General features: G+C 36.1%; 1 non-coding gene across 1 annotated transcript; it reads right to left on the minus strand.

Annotated features, from left to right (window-relative positions):
- Nucleotides 1–17,055: 17,055 nt before the first annotated feature.
- Nucleotides 17,056–17,193, minus strand: LOC126033017 (small nucleolar RNA SNORA12). The gene has a single exon (XR_007504179.1). It is a non-coding gene; the product is annotated as a small nucleolar RNA SNORA12 (small nucleolar RNA).
- Nucleotides 17,194–17,475: the final 282 nt, after the last annotated feature.

Below are 17,475 nucleotides of genomic sequence, written 5' to 3' on the forward strand. Positions count from 1 at the left end.
AAACAACTATAAAGCCAAATAATAATTTTTGAATTAGAAGATTTCTTTTGAAATCAAGAAAAGCAAATTGTTAGTTTATTAAAATATATCAAAAACTAACATTTATTCACTTCTATGTAAATAAGTTTTTAATATTTTTTATATATTCTCAGTCTGGTTACTGAGAATATAGTGGTGAGCAGATTTATCTTCAGATAAATAAAATGAAGTAGAGAGTAATGTAAACAAAAATCAATGAAGTGAGGTAGAGTCATGAAATAATGGTGGAATAGCATAAAGGTATTGAAGTGAAGTAAAGCCCTGCTGACATGGTGCCACTTTAACAGAGATAAAGGACAAATAAAGTCTTCTGTGTTTGAAGGATAGGACATATAAACAACTTTCTGTAAACCCTCTGTGATGAAAATGAGTATTTTTTCACAGAACAGAAAGAAAAATATTTAATCCTTACAGATCATGTGAAAACTACTAGAGGACAAATTCAGATTATATAGCCAAATCTTTAGGTACTCATAATCCAAAGGAAAAACAAGCTTTATTTCAGGTGATGTGATTAAGAGATAAAATTTCTACCAAAAGGATCTGATGACATTTAAGATCATTCTGGCAGCTGTGTGGGAAATGAGCTGTAAAGAAAACTAAAAGCAGAACAGTGCAACCAATAAAATAAATGTTGCAATATTAAGGAAAGAAATAAAAATGGTTTGGATCAAGTTATTAGCTGTGAGGATGGAGTGAAATGAAGTTGTTCAATATACATGAGTCACAGTAGTCTCAGATATGGAATTTAATGAAAGGGAGCATTCTTCATAGTTTGGATATAAATACTATATAGTTTAATTTATTGCAATATTTCTTCTTATTTTAACATTTCTATTTTAGAAGTGACAATGTACTATACCTGCTTTTAGTATACAAGAAATCTAAGAGTTATTTTCAAGTTTTCATTTTAATATAACACCTAAGTGTAACCAAGCTAAACTTTTTTCCTAACATTAAGCTAACTAAAGCATAATGATGATACTTCCTCTGTACGGTAATAACACATAAACCTTATTTTAATTTGAAAACTAGTAACTTATTTTGATAAAGGTAAGATTTGAGTTTTACTTTTAAAAATTTAACAAATTTTTATTCATTATTTTTAAATATATGTGGTTTCTTTTGACTGTTTTCCTGATCAAAATCATCTTTGTCTTTTGCAGAAATAAAAATAAACAAAAAATAACTCAATCCTTTTCCTGTAATTGGACTTTGAAGTCAATATTTAGAAAAGTATGTGAATTGTTTGCAGAACTTCAAACTTTGACTTATATTCAAAGTAAATTGCCTTTTTATTAACCTCCAGTTTGGCTTTTCAAAAACAAGTATAGATTTTACTATTTTGTGATTTTATGATTTTACTACATTATGATTCTGGATAAAGCATATCTCATTCAGAACTTTTATTAATTACTAAATATAACTATTTAGGCAAATGAATATTATCTATGTGTTCAAATGCATTTTCTTTTATTCTAATTTCTTAAATCCATTGTTTGTATGTCTTCTTAAATCCATTATCTGTTATGTCCTTTTTTTCAGAAACCAAAAAATGGCTTCCCATACAGACTGATCTGGAAGCAAGTAGAGAAGACAGAATCTTCCTCCCTGACATTTTCTTTTCCCTGAATGGCAGCACTCAAGGGCTTCTACCTGGCTCTGAGCTCAGAAATTACTCTTTCCAGGCTTGATGGACAATATGGGATGTTAGGGATAGAACATGGGTTGGCCATATACAAGGCAAACATTCTACCCGCAGTGCTAAAGCTCCAATCCTAACCTGACCTTTGTACATTTATGTGTAACTTGCTATTCAATGTAGGAAAAAACTTACCTAACTGAAATTATGAAAAAAATAAAAGAAATTATATGATTGAGGGGGCCGGGCGGTGGCGCTAAAGGTAAGGTGCCTGCCTTGCCTGCGCTAGCCTTGGACGGACTGCGGTTCGATCCCCCGGTGTCCCATATGGTCCCCCAAGCCAGGAGTGACTTCTGAGCTCATAGTCAGGAGTAACCCCTGAGTGTTAACGGGTGTGGCCCAAAAACCAAAAAAAAAAAATAAAAAAAAAAAAGAAATTATATGATTGCAAAAAAAAAAACTATCATGTAATGTAGTAAGAAAATGAGATCTTATTTCTGTATTTTACTGAGTATATTATTATGGAAATAATTGACACTATTTAAAAAGACATGGACTCTGAGAAACAAACTATATTTACTCTTTTAATAGGTTACAGTGACCAACAACTGATGTTTGTCTTAAGTGCGGCAGCACAAAGCCATAAACATAAAAATAAACAAGCTATAATAGCATTCATTATTGTTTTTGTTTGAATAATAAATATTGATATGTACACTAAAACATTTGTATACTAATATTTATAATTATATGTCTTTGACAATTATTCCAAATTCACTCAATTCCTTGTTATTTTGGCCAAAAACATATTTAAATTTTTTTTCATAACTGACAATGCTTACTCTAGAGCCTACTCTTTCTTTTTATAGGAAAATACTGTTGAATGGAACCAGACATCCAGTTTCATTTAAAGTTTACATAAAATGAAAAATGAATAACTTTAGCCAAATGAATCTCCAGGGTGTAGAACATTTCTTCTGAAATATACCCTGTGCACTCTAGTAAATGTGATTTAGTACCTCCTTCTACTCCATTGTGTACCAATACTACTCAAGGAAGTATAAATTGCTGGTTAAGTGCCTTGCTATAAATGCCACAATAAATACATTCATCACGTCAGACACTTGTCATTTAGTGGTGGGTTGTAGTAATAATACTATTTTAGCTGTTCATGAAAAGAAAGTTCTAAATATAGTTATTAAAAAGTACAGATTATTTCTCTATGAAAAAATCAAAGATTACTTACTTAGATGTCTGTTTTGTTCCATATATCCCATACATTGAGATGTTTTTTTTTTTTGTTTTTTTTTTTTTTTGGTTTTTGGGCCACACCCGTTTGATGCTCAGGGGTTACTCCTGGCTATGCGCTCAGAAATCGCCTCTGGCTTGGGGGGACCATATGGGATGCCGGGGGATCGAACCGCGGTCCGTCCTATGCTAGCGCTTGCAAGGCAGACACCTTACCTCTAGCGCCACCTTCCCGGCCCCTAGAGTTATTGTTTTTGGTTTTTGGTTTTTGGGTTTTTTTTGGGTCACACCCGGCAGTGCTCAGGGGTTACTCCTGGCTGTCTGCTCAGAAATAGCTCTTGGCAGGCACAGGGGACCATATGGGACACCGGGATTCGAACCAACCACCTTTGGTCCTGGATCGGCTGCTTGCAAGGCAAACGCCGCTGTGCTATCTCTCCGGGCCCCCATACATTGAGATGTAGCTGGTGATTCATACATAGACATACAACCATGTGATTAATTAGCAAATTTTAGTTTAAATTGCATCTTCTGGATTCTCCCTATGACTAGGACATCTCTCAAAGACCACTTTAGTTTTTCTATCACTGAAGCTCATACCCAAGAAAACTACTACTAATTTTATTCTTTCATTCTGACGATGTGTCATGTCAAAATCTAAAACTTAAAAATATCTCTGGACCAATGTGAGTCCTCTAACTAAATGTACTTAGCAATTCAGAACCTTCAGGTAAGTAAGCTTTACTGTTAAAAAGGAAAATAAAATGAATGATGTTACCATTGTGAAGGAACTAGAACTGATTTGTGATAGGCCCTTTTGTGCAAACACAATATATATTATATCCCTTTCAGTACTTTCCATTATTACTTAGGTTTTAATATACTGTCCATTTATTGATTTCTTTGCTAAATAATCATTCTTGAATTGATGCATAGTGCAGTATGTGCTAAATAATTGATAGCATAGAGATTTACTGGGAAAGCTATGACAAGCTGGAAGATGCGGCAAAGAGAAGCTTGGCATAACAGCAATAAATGTAGTCAGAAGAGGGCTGTGCTGTCACGATAGGAATATTGTGTGATTAATTGCTCTATTACTTCTCCTTGGTCTGCAGAAAGGCAAAAGGAGATTTAAAAGGGAGTAGAACATAGTTTGTTGAATATGGCTTCTTCTTATTTATTCATTGAAGTCAAGGGTGAGGCCAAATGTCTTTGCTTTTGTTATATCTTTATTTACCAAAGGCAGAGGCAATAACTGATCCTGTTGAAGTTTTGTAGAAAAGAATTTTGTCTTATAATTGCACATTCATTGTATTAATGTTACAAGGCTATTCAGAAAACATGTCAATTATCAATGAGTCACTTTGAAAGTGGGTTATTGAGGGGAAAATAGTAATGTTAGTGAACAATAACTGTAACAGAAAAGTCATGCTACCTAAAAATAACAATTTGTAGTTAAAATATGCTTTAACTATACATTGTATATAATTGCTAACTTTTATATCAAATGCTTAACATATTGCAATAAAATTATAGGATTATACAAAATTGTATTACATATACACATAAAAATAAAATTTATAGTATAACAAAGTCTTTAAATTCAAGATCATGAATATTCTGGCTTGCATTTTTATAAAGTAATAAGTAATAAATTAAAATAACTTACTCTGAAGTAAAAAAAATTAAAATTAAAAATCTCTGATTGTAATTCCATAGCATATTTATTTAAAAGTTATATTTAAAAATATTCCTATCTCTGTCCTAAGGGGTCATTCCTGAAGTTTGGTAAAATAATTTGTAGTTCTTAAGATTAAGATTGAGTTGACTATATGCAATAGAACAAATCCCTTGAATTATCACCCCAGCACTGCTAATATTTAGCTTGTTATTATAAAAATGTATCAATTTTACTAGATCTCCCCATGCCAGAATGGCGTTCAGGGCCAGACCTGGTAACCTGGGCCCTGGGGGTGGGGGTGGAGGAAAACTCCTCCCCTGTGCATATACAAACTGCAGAGGTGAGAGCTGGGCTCAGAGACCCCACATGCCTGGATTTCTGAACCTCTTGTACTGGTATGTTGGGGGCACTGGGCTGGACAGCTAGCCAAAGACCCCCTGGACTGACCACTTAGTCCAGGGGACTAGATTCCTCCCCCATGCCAGAATGGCCTTCAGCCCAGACCTGGTAACCTGGGCCCTGGGGGTGGGGGTGGAGGAAAACTCCTCCCCTATGCATACACAAACTGCACAGGCTAGACCTGAGCTCAGAGACCCCACATGCCAGGATTTCTGTTCCTCTTGTACTGGTAAGTCGGGGGCACTGGGCTGAACAGCTAGCCACAGACCCCTGGACTGACCACTTAGTCCAGAAAACTAGATCCCCCATGCCAGAATGGCCTGGGGGGTGGGGTGGAGGAAAATTCTTTCCCTATGCATGCACAAACTGCAGAGGTCAGAACTGGGCTCAGAGACCCCACATGCCAGGACAGCTAGCCAAAGAAAATTCCCATATGCATACCAGACCCCCTGCAGGAGTGTCTTTTCTTACTGATAACCATTTTCAAAAGCACGTGACAAATACCCTTTTTAACATCGCCCAAAAATATTTTTAATTCTTGACTATTTATAGCAGGGGTCTTCAAACTACGGCCTGCGGGCCACATGCAGCCCACAGAGGAGTCTGATGCAGCCCATCAGCAGTGAACGTTGTTTGGTTGCCAAGATACCTGCCAGCATATACACTCAGTGTCACGGTTTCTCAGGGATGACGTCAACCACCTCTGCCCAAGGCATGTTGTATGCTGGGAGGGTGGGCGTGAGGGTGGTGTTGAGAGGGACACTGATGCGCCCTTGCGCCTGGTGCTTGGCGCGTGCATTGCTAATGATGTCACTGGAGGGCGCCGGATGCCACGTGGCGAGGAGTACCACATGTGGGTGACTATATGATGTAAAAAGGCGCCTGCTCCACCCACAGGCAACGTGGTGTCTGTGTGCTGTGCCTGCCTGTCAGTGAGGTTTTCCTCCACTCCCTCCACTGCCAAAGGTCAGTCAAAAGTGCCATAGAAATAAATTTTTGCCAGATGGGGTGTTCTGCCTGATTGGGCTGTGGGTGACTCATGAAAATTCCCCTTTGGGGGTGGTGAAGCATTCAGTGCTGAAATCAAAGTTAGGGGGTAGGCGGTGGTCGGGAGGTTAGGGGTTCGGTGCTGAATTGCCCATGTGGAAAATTAAGGGTTTGATGCTGAAGCATTTTAAAGGGGTTACATTGAAAATTTTATATGCATTTTGCATTTCCTTTTCAGTGTTCACATGCTGATTCCGAACATATCAATTTGGGCATTATATAGGGAGATATAACTGAACTATCAGAAACTGAGCTGGTCTGCTTAGAAAAGCCTGCAAGGGGTAAGTGTTCACATCAGGGACTAATGGGGGTTCATACACTGTGTATATATACACACATATTTGTATTTCACTAATAGCAGTTTGGAATCCGTAGGAAACAATGATGTCAAGAAAAAGAAAAATTGACAGCAAGTGTAGGATATTCAAAAAACAGTGGACTTACAATTACTTTTTATGTGGTACAAAGAAAAAGCTGTGTGCTGATATGCCTGAATATAGTTGCTGTGTTCAAATAATACAATTTGTGATGCCACTATCAAACTCAACATAAAGATAAATATGATTGTTTGGTTGAAGAAGTGAGAAAAGATAAAATATTACAACTGAAACATACAAAATACTTTTGTGAAGCAGAAGCAGTTAAATACTTTCTCACTGAGGGCAAGTTTGCAAGTTGCCAAGCTAATAGCATGCAATGGCAAACCATTTGTGGAGAGAGAATTTGTTAAAGAATGCCTTATTTCTGTTGCCAAAGAGATGTGTCCAAAGAAGGCCGATTTATTTAGTACAGTGAGCCTTTCAGGAGTTACAATGACATGAAGAATTGATGAAATGGGAGAAAATTTGCTGCACCATTTGCAAAACTCTGCAAAGAAACTTTGCTATTTTTCCTTGGCACTCGACGAAAGCAATGATGTTCGTGATTCTGCCCACTTCTCATTTATATGCATGGGACAAATGAGTATTTTGAAGTCACAGAAGAGCTTGCTGCACTGCAAAGTATCAAAGGTACAACCACAGGAGTGGATATATTTGAAAAGTTTTGCCAAACTGTGAATGGTTTGGAGCTGGACTGGGTTAAACTAGTCAGTGTAACAACTGATGGTGTTCCTAGCATGGTGGGGTCTAAGAGAGGAGTAATTGCTCACATTACACAAGAGATGGACAAACATAACCATCCTCATCCAATTGCCATACACTGCCTCATCCACCAACAAGCGCTGTGTTGTAAATCACTGAAGTGTTACTCTGTTATAAAAATTGTGGTATCTTGTGTTAATTACATTAGAACTCATGCACTAAACCACAGACAATTTCAGGAATTTCTATCTGAGTTAAATGTTGCCCATGAAGATGTTCTGTACCACACAGACATCCGTTGGCTGAGTAGAGGGAGAGTTTTGAAACATTTCTATGACTTACTTCCACAGATTACAGTTTTTCTACTTTCAAAAAACCAAGAAGTACCAGAGTTCAGTGATGCAGAATGGAAATGGCACCTTGCCTTTTTGACAGATATAACAGAGCTACTCAACAGTTTCAATCTGCAACTTCAAGGCAAGGGGAAGCTCATCTGTGATATGGCATCATGTGTGAAAGCATTTGAAGTAAAATTAGGCCTTCTCATCAAACAAGAACAGGAGGAAAACTTCAGTTATCTCTCAACAACTCAAAACCTGTCAGCGGACAAACCATTGGTTGCATTCCCAAAATAAACATGTCTGGCTTCACTAGAAATGTTGCAAAAGAGCTTCAATTTAGATTCAAAGAGCTTCATCTCCATGAACAGGACATACAGCTTTTTCGTAACCCATTTTCTGTTGAGATTGAAAATGTCCTTACAATTTACCAAATGGAACTGGCTGAACTGCAGAATTGTGACTCTCTGAAAGATGCATTTAAGTCAAGTAACCCTTTGAATTTCTATGCATCTCTTCCCTCTGAGACATATCCAAATATCAGGAACCATGCACTCAAAATGGTAACCGTCTTTGGTAGCACTTATGCCTGTGAACAGACTTTTTCAAGAATGAAACATCTGAAATCTCCAACCAGATCAAGATTAACTGATGCCCACTTGCATCACTTGTTACAGCTGGCAGTGACAAATATGATCCGGACATTGACCATCTCATTAGCCAAAAGCAGGCCCACAGTTCCCATTGAAATACTGGTGTGTGATCTGTTTATTTATAAATGGTTTTTATTTTATTTATATAAGATATGTCTGCAGTGTGAGTAGGAATTAGTAGTTTATATAGTCCGGCCCTCCAGTTCTCTAAGGGACCGTAATCCAACCCCACTTTAAAAAGTTTGAAGACCCCTGATTTATAGAAAAGGAAATGGAATATCCTATATATATGGAGAATAGCACTCAAATAGATCTCTGAAGTCAGTGTATATGCGAACGTTACTTTTTATATAGTGGTCCTCTCTGACTGCCAAGCCTAATCCATAAACAATTCATCTGTACAATGTATATAGCCCCTCTTATATATTGCCCCTCCCCCACCCAGAGACCCTTCTACTCCCTCATCTCCCAACCTGTATTTGTTATATTCCCCTTATTTAACCCTCTTTACCCTCAGTTCTTAACTCTTTAGGCACCAAGACCGACCTCCTGGCCCAACAGACCACCATCCTCAATGAAAGACACCCTCTTGATTTCAATCCCCCATCTCGTGTCTCAGCAAGAAACCACAACCAACACGCCTGCTGACTTAAACTTTGTGGCCCCTCTCACCCCGATCAAATTGTGGACTGTTGCATGATACCGGAATCAGCTTCAGCAAAATCCCCAGCTCAAGGACACTACAGGACTCCGAAATGCCACAAATCATATCTCAAACCAAGGTCTGTGATACAAAAAAGTGCCTTGGCTTTCACTCCCCACAAGAACATCTCAAAAGACCTAATTGGGAGGACTATATAGCCTATATAAGTTTAATACTTTTATAATAATGAATCTCAAGATGTGTATTCCTAAACATATAGGTAGCCTCCCCATCACTTGTTTTCTTCAAATACCTTTTATTTCCTTTTTTAAATTTATTTTTATCTCTGTTTTATCTAGTTGTTCTATTTTTATATACATATTTTTTCTATCCTCACCAGTTTTGGTACTGCTTGGTACAAAAACCAAGAAAACGTCTTGCCTGGGATAAAAGCTCAGACCACACCACAGATACTATGTGTGTAGCTTGTCATCCTTACACAGAATAGCACCAGCAATAGAAAAGGACACCATACATTTTGTATAGGCACAGTAAATAAGGGAAAATAATAGACACAGAAACAAAATCTTATCTTCTAAGGATAAGAACTCACTTTTTACACAAGGGTGCCTCTCATCCTGGACATATGTCATGTGGATACAACTCAGTCTCCACGAGATTGGACAGTGTTAGTTCATTCTCAAACCCCAGGTCCCAGACATAAAACTGAAACAGCTCCCTGCAACAACACCAGGAACTCAGTCCATTGGGAGATTTACTTGTTCCAGTGTTAATATGACAAAGAGGACAGCAAGGAAATGACAACTTGATATAAGACCAAGAGGTCCTATCACATCACCTAACACTAAATGGAATTCAGAAGATGTATCATCCTTTGAACTATGAAAAATAAGAGCACTAACTACAGAAAACTGACTTTGACAACCGTGACTGGGCAGAACTTACCTTGAGACCAATAAGGAAAACACTACCCTAGTCTGTAGCCCAGTGCTCTTACAAAAATCAAGATTTCTTACTACATAGGCCCAATTTTGATGACAGAGACTGAGCAGAACCTTTGGAACCATAATTTCCTAGATTTCGGCTTAGGGACCAAGCAAAACCATGGAGCAAATACTAAGATTGCTAGTTACAGTGGCCTGATTTTCTCATCCACAACCAAGAGGAAAGTTTCCTGACACACAAAAAATACCAAAAAAAACCCCACAAACAAACAAACAAACAAACAAACAAAAATCTGGGATATGACAATGAGTATGTATGGAGCCAGTGGTCATTCCCATGACAGTATGCTTCAAGAGTGGAGAAACCCTGAATCTTTTAGGCCATAGGAATTTCCTTCTTTCCCCAATACTTATTGTGCCTATGTAAAAAAAAAAAGGAGGGAGGGGCACCAAACCCTGCCACTCCAGCATTCCTTTTTCTTGTTTTGTTTTGTTTTGCCTGTTTTTGATATTATTTTCCTTCTCTTTTTTCTTCCAAGTTTTTTTTTCTTTTTCACTCTTGTAGATAATATTTGGTGATTTTTTTGGTAGTTGATACCAATTTTTTCTTCTCTTTTCCTTAACCTTTTAATCTCCAACAGAATCGCATAACTTGAATCATTCAGCCTCATAACTTGAGGTGGGGGGAATGATGATACCAGGACCAGTCATATTAACATGTAGTGAAAATAAAAAATGATCAGACTGGAACACCAAACCCAAAGTCAATGACAACAGAATAGATACCCAATCTACAACAAGCTGTAAAGTGGAGACCAGTTACACTGTATTCTGCGGGGAGGGGTAAAGGAGGGAAATATGGGAGACATGCTAAGAACAGGAGTGGAGGGAGGACAACATTGGTGGTGGGAATGCCCTTCATTTATTGTCACTATGTACCGTAAATAATTCTGTGTAATGCACTTCAGTCACAATAAAAATTTAAAAAAGTATCAATTTTACAGAGCTCCTTACCAAATGAATAGAATTGGTTATAAGTATTTATGAAAGCCATTCAATTTTAAAATAAGTGATTTTATTTAATTTATTTTGGAATGCTTATAAGCAGTGCTTCTACCTGAGAACCATTTCTGATGAATCTGTAGTCACTATAAATCTGTACCACTATAAAGAAGGGCCAAGTGATAGCAGGAACCAGTAGTATAGCACCGATAATATTCAAAAATTTCAGAGTTACAGTTGCTGCTGTCAGATGACCATGAAGTTCTGGGGTTCTGACTCAGAGTCTTGAACATGCAAATTATATGTCATTTTCGCTGAGGTAATCCCCAAATTTAAGATTGCTTTGTTTTAGAGTTCATCATTGACAAATAAGAACATGCTCTTTGGTTATGGTGGAATGGGCAGGTATGGAATGGAGCTTAATATGTTACTTTCATAGCCAACATTATTTATTTTATTTATTTGTGTTTTGATTTCACTCTACCCAATATCTTATATGTGCAAATTTACAACTTAAATTACCCTCAGATGACTTTACCTGACACAGAAATTTTAAGTAGAGTATGTTATATCAGAAAGTATACCTAATCTTTTTAATACAATATAAATTATAAGCATGGATCATTCTCTTCACTGATCAAAATAGTGTGGATGGATGATATTTTTATTTTCAGACACTGGTCAATTCTATTCATTTTATCTATTTGTTTAGAAAATCACCAGGTGCAATTCTTGTCAACACATACATAACTCTGCTTTAAACATTTTAATGTAGTTTGATTACTTTATTTCATACTTACCTTTAAAAGTATGATAGGTATTTTTAAAAAAATTTAAATCTATTTTTATTTAAATTTTTAAAAATAAAAAATGATAGCTAAACAGATATAAAATAAACATCTGTAAACATTTTGCTATTACTATTATTGACCATGTGAGATAAATGCTATATATCAAAAGTATCTTTTCTTATGACTAATCATATATTATTTACACAAAATAATAGTTTATTAAATTTTATTTGTCAATCCAGTATTTGTTCCAAATAACGTACTTAAGACTTTTTATATAAATTACTAAGATTACTGAAAAAGAATTTTTATTAACATTTTTTAATTTGGGGTATAATAGGTTGTATTATAGGTTATAAAAGGATATAGTAGGTTGTATTAGTGTATAATATGTTGTATTATAATAGGTTGTATTATTGATCTATAATAGGTTGTATTATTATATAATATCATCTAGATTTTATTATACACAATGAAGCCAGATGCTATTTTTAAATATGATTTGGATCAAGTATTTTCTATGCTTTAAGTTTTCTGGGGTTTTTTGAAGTTGATATATAATGCATACATTTTGGTATCATTGATCTTTTAAATTGTTTTGTCTTTATTTCATTGATTTCTGTTTCAAGTCTTATTATTTCCTTAAATATTCTTACTTTAGGTTCCTTTTTCTAGTTACTAAAGTGGTGTGGTTTGATTACCATATTTTCTGGCATATAAGAGAAATGGGTGTGTAAGAAGAGCCCTACTTTTCCTGTTAAAATGTAGGATTAGGGCTATATTTGCCATATAAGGCTACCTCTCCTTTAACGCACACCAAATGGAAATTAAATAACATAAGATTTTATTTAATATGGAGATTTTAATTCAAATGCTTATGTCATGCCTGTACTTAGCTGGAAAACTGTCACTTATAAGCATAAGGCTATTTGTCATCAAACATGTAAACATAAAACAGTGAAATTGGATTCATCTTTCCCTAAATCACTCTAAAGATAAAGGATAGGATAAGGAATATATAAACTATATATACAAATATATAATATATAAATATATAAACTATAAACCCATGTAAGCTTCCATGCTGTTGCTAAGCTGTCAACCAAACTGCAACTGATGACGATAGGAGGAAGAATAAGCAATTGGGGGGGGGGAGAAAGCAAGACTGTTTTTTCACCACAGATAAAATGCACACCAAAGTTCCCTTAGAATTGACAATCCAACAACCAGCCAATCATGCCAAGCGATGTAATATTGCATACAAAGCCTGCTCGGATGATTGGGTGGGTCAGCAATCCATGTCTCCAAGGCTATCCGAGTGGTAGTATGTGATGCTGCTGTCATGACAAAAAATAGAACCCTCAAAGGTTAACAGTATATGTTTAATAAAGTTAGACTTTGGAGTGACGACAGTCATTTTACATTTGTAACGAGTGACTGTGATTTTTTAATAGTGATCTACATTGATACTGGTAAGAGGGGGCTGGATCACTCATCTCTGAAGCTGGAGTAAATTTCAGCATGCCATATACCAACCCCAACTTTTAAGAAGTTTTTGCAGGGGCCAGAGCAATGGGACAAGTGGTAAGGTGTGTCTGCCTTGCCCGCTCTACTTTAGGATAGTTCGACAGACACACGGTTTGATTCCCCGTAGTCCCATATGATCCCCCAAGCCAGGAGCAATTTCTGAGCACAGAGCCATGAGTAACCCCTGAGCGTCACCAGGTGTGGCCCAAAAGCAAAAAAAAAAAAAAAAAAAAAAGTTTCTCATGAGTTAAAAAGTATCTTATATACCAGAAAATACGGTATTTATTTGTGACCATTTTTTTGTATTACTATAATCATTGTATTTCTATAAACTTTCATCTTAACATAATTTTTGTAGTGTCTCTCCTATATGAAATGCAATTTGCTGCTATGTAAATGAATCTAGAGAGTCTAATGCAACATAAAGCCACAGTTTGAAGGAGAGTGATAGCTACAGTACAACCTTTCTCATCTGTGGGATAAAAAATCATAGTGAGGGAAAAACAAATGGCCAAAGACAACAAAGCCAAAAAACAAAACTGGTCTACAGAATGCATATATCATGTTGGGGACTGATGGAGGGGGGATAACTGAAGGTTGAAGGATGATTCTACAGTGGTGAACATGATATTGAATCATTGTATAAAACAATCAATAACAGTATTGTGGAACAACTTTGTTAATATTAGTGTTTTATAAATGAAAATACAAAATTGGTTTTTAGGGTGAGGCAGTACAGAGACACCAGCGAACATAATCTCTCCAGAGCCCAAACCCAGTAAGATGTCCCTCATCCAATAAACGTGGGGGCTGATTCCTGCCGTATGTCGGGGCACAAGAGAGCCATTATAAAGGACTGATGCCTTGATCCTTGCCTCCTTTTTGAATGAGGCAGCACAGAAGACACCAGTGAACATAATCTCTTCAGGGCCCAAACCCAATAAGATGTCCCCCACTTGATAAACATGGGGCTGATTCTGCTTAGCTCTGGGGCTGCATGCATCTTTTTGGGGGAGAGTCATACCCGGCAGCACTCAGGGGTTATTCCTAGCTCTGTGCTCAAAAAATGCTCCTGGCAGTCTCTGGGGACCATATGGAATGTCAGGAGTAGAACCACCATCCTTCTGCATGCAAGACAAACACCCTACCTCCATGCTGTTTCTCCAGTCCCAGCACTATCTTTTTAACCACTGAACCCCACGACAACACATAGTAAAAAAACCACACTATAGGCTTGGCAATGGGGAAACTATGCAGGACAACCTCATTTACAGAGAATGAAGATGGCACTCTGATGACTGAAAAAGTACCAATCAGCTAGGTATCCTCTCAGATAAGGTGTTTAGAGAAGAAATATGTAAGATGTTCATGGAACTCAAAGAAAGCATAGATACACTTGAATGGAACACAAATAAGTATCAAGAGAATATGAAGATACAAATCATAAAACTGCATACTGAAATAATAGGTCTGAAAATCTCGGTAGATGAAATGAAAACCTCTATGGAAAGCCTCTCCAATGGAGTAACAGCAGCTGCAGACAGAGTCAGTGAGCCTATGGATGAGATGCAGAACAACACCATACAGAAGAAGAGATTGGAAGAGAATCTTAAAGCAAATGATCAGACAATGAATAAACAATTCAAAGAATGTGAACAGTTGAACATAGAAGTATTTGATAAACTCAACATCAACAACATAGGAATCATTGGAGTCCCAGAGACCCAGGAAGATAATAATAATAATAATAATAATAATAATAATAATAATAATAATAATAGGAGTTGGAGGAAGAGTGGGAAGAAGAGGAGGAAGAAGAGAAAAAGAAGGGAAAGAAGAGTAGGAAGAAGAAAATAGGACAAAGAGAAAGAAGAAAAAAGAAAAGAGGAGAAGGAGGTGGCTAGGAATGTGGTTCAGTTTTTAGAGCAGATGACCTATATGTGTCAATGCCTAGATTTGAACCCAGATGGTTTCATGTTCATGCTCGAATATTCTCACAACTTGTATAAATTTGTGTATATCTGTATGTTTAAATATGTGATATACTTATACATGCTCACATCTATTAAAGAAACTATAATAAAAAATAAAATTAAAGTGACCGTGAGAGCACAAAAATACTAAATTAAACATTAAATTAAATGTAAAATAAGTAAAGAAAAAATGAGTATAAAATAACTATAATGCAAATTGCATGAAAAATGTACAATCAAACAATGATAATCATCAAATCTGGACCCTAGCTAATTCTACATTCTCATGGAATATTCCTTTATCTTTGACTATCTAGAAGCTGGACTATTACTTTCTCCCTCCAACTTTGGACATTTATATTAGTTTGCCTTTTCTGGAATAATCTAACTATAGAACTTGCAAGATGATCTCACTTATCATCAAAGTTTCAATGTAAATATCACATCATTAATGAAATCCTGGCACATATACAAGTGGCAAGTCAGTGTTTATATTATCATGACTTTATATATTTTTAAGAATGCACAGAATCTGAAGGCATCTATTTTTCTCTTCTATTTGTTATACATTTATTTTATTTATCCCAATGTATAACAATATTTTCATTGTTGTTTATTTTTATTTGTTTTGGGTCCATAACAGGTGTACTCAAGCATTATTCCCAGTGGGGTTCCTCAATGTTTCTCCAGGTAACATGTGATGTGGTAATCAGATATAAAGTGTCCACATGAAAAGCATATACCCTAGATCTTTGTTTAATCTCCTTGGTGTCTATTTAGTTATTGTAATATAAAGCCTTCCAAACTTGCACTTTATAAACCTTGGATCTGTGAATATATATGAGAGATATCCCATATGTGACTAAAATGAAGGTTTTTGATATAGGAAGATTATTTGAATTGACATATCAGATCCATTTAATCCTATGAACATTTAATCCCATGAAAATAAAAAATATTACTAAAGGACAGAGACACAAAATAGTATAATGTTAAAATTTGTGAGGATTAAACAAGAAGAATGATCTGAAAATTAATGAGGGATCTCTAGAAGGTGAATAAAACCCTAGAAAATAGGTTTTTATTTTCAGGAATCCCCATCAACACTTGGATTTTTAACTGCCTGTCAATTTGAATTTATCACCTCAGAATTGTAAGTCAAATTACTTTTCACTGGTTTTGTCACCAAGACTGTTAAGTTGTTCTAGCAGCAATAGAATATGTACACAACTGTAAATTTCTGAAGATCAGAATTTTTTTTTCTTCCTTTTTGGGCCACACACAGTGATGCTCAGGGATACTCCTGGCCATGTGCTCAGAAATCGCTCCTGGTTTGGGGGACCATATGGAATGCAAGGAGATCAAACCATAGTTCATCCTAGATTAACGCAAATGCCCTACCACTTGCACCACCACTCCGGCCTAGATCACTAATTTTATCTGTATGTTTCACTCTAATAGTAGAACCTAGATGTGTGTTTGGTATTACTTCTCAATAGGATGTGAAGTATTTTGTTATATGTATAAAGAGGCCATAAATAACCGATACTGAATGTGAACACTTGTGAGAGTAGTATGGTCTTTTTATACAGTTTTCTAATATTTTTATTAGTCAATTGTTCATTTTCCTCTACCATCTTAAATTTTATAAAAATATATTAATTTGCTTTGGAGCACACCTGCTAGCACTCAGGGGTTAATCCTGGCTCTATGCTCAGAAATCGCTCCTGGCAGGCTCAAAGGACCATATGGGATGCCGGGATTCGAACCACCAACCTTCTGCATGTAAGGCAAACGTCCTACCTCCATGCTATCTCTCTGGCCCCCAAAATACATTAATTTCTATCTAAAAAAGTTTATTATTACTAAAAATTAAAAAAATCAATTTCCTTTCCCTTTCTTTTTCTTTTTAAATTTGAATAGATCAAAGGAATAGAGATGCACTCCTCAGTACATCTTCTCCTCAGGTCATATAGGCATAGGGCAGTTTTTCAGTAGGGACTTAAATTTCTGAGATGGCCTGTCCTCTTTGGAAGCCAAACTTGGGTGTGGGAAAAGCAAGAGTGTGTTCCTGTTCTCAAGCTTTTGCCAGCTTCTATACAGTATAGTGGCAGAGTCAGGTTCATTTGGAATCTTAACAAGTGTTCAAAAGAAGTCCCTTTATCCTTAATGCTAGGATGGCATTAAATAAATTTTTCTCCCTAAACATTTGCAAAAGTTGAGAGAACAATGCAGTAAAAACTATTTGTCATCTCTCATTATCAAGTTACTAACTCATAATCATTTTGTTTCCCCCAATGATCATTGCTTTCCCCCATTTTATTTTGAATGGGATTTAAAATCTCAACTATTAATATCTATCTTTAAAAGATAATAATTTTACATATTTTGACTAACTATTCATTGTGGTAATACTTTTTGGTTCTGAGCTAAGCCATCTATGTT

Source organism: Suncus etruscus, chromosome 1, assembly GCF_024139225.1.
Source record: "Suncus etruscus isolate mSunEtr1 chromosome 1, mSunEtr1.pri.cur, whole genome shotgun sequence".
NCBI classification, from domain to species: Eukaryota; Metazoa; Chordata; class Mammalia; order Eulipotyphla; family Soricidae; genus Suncus; species Suncus etruscus.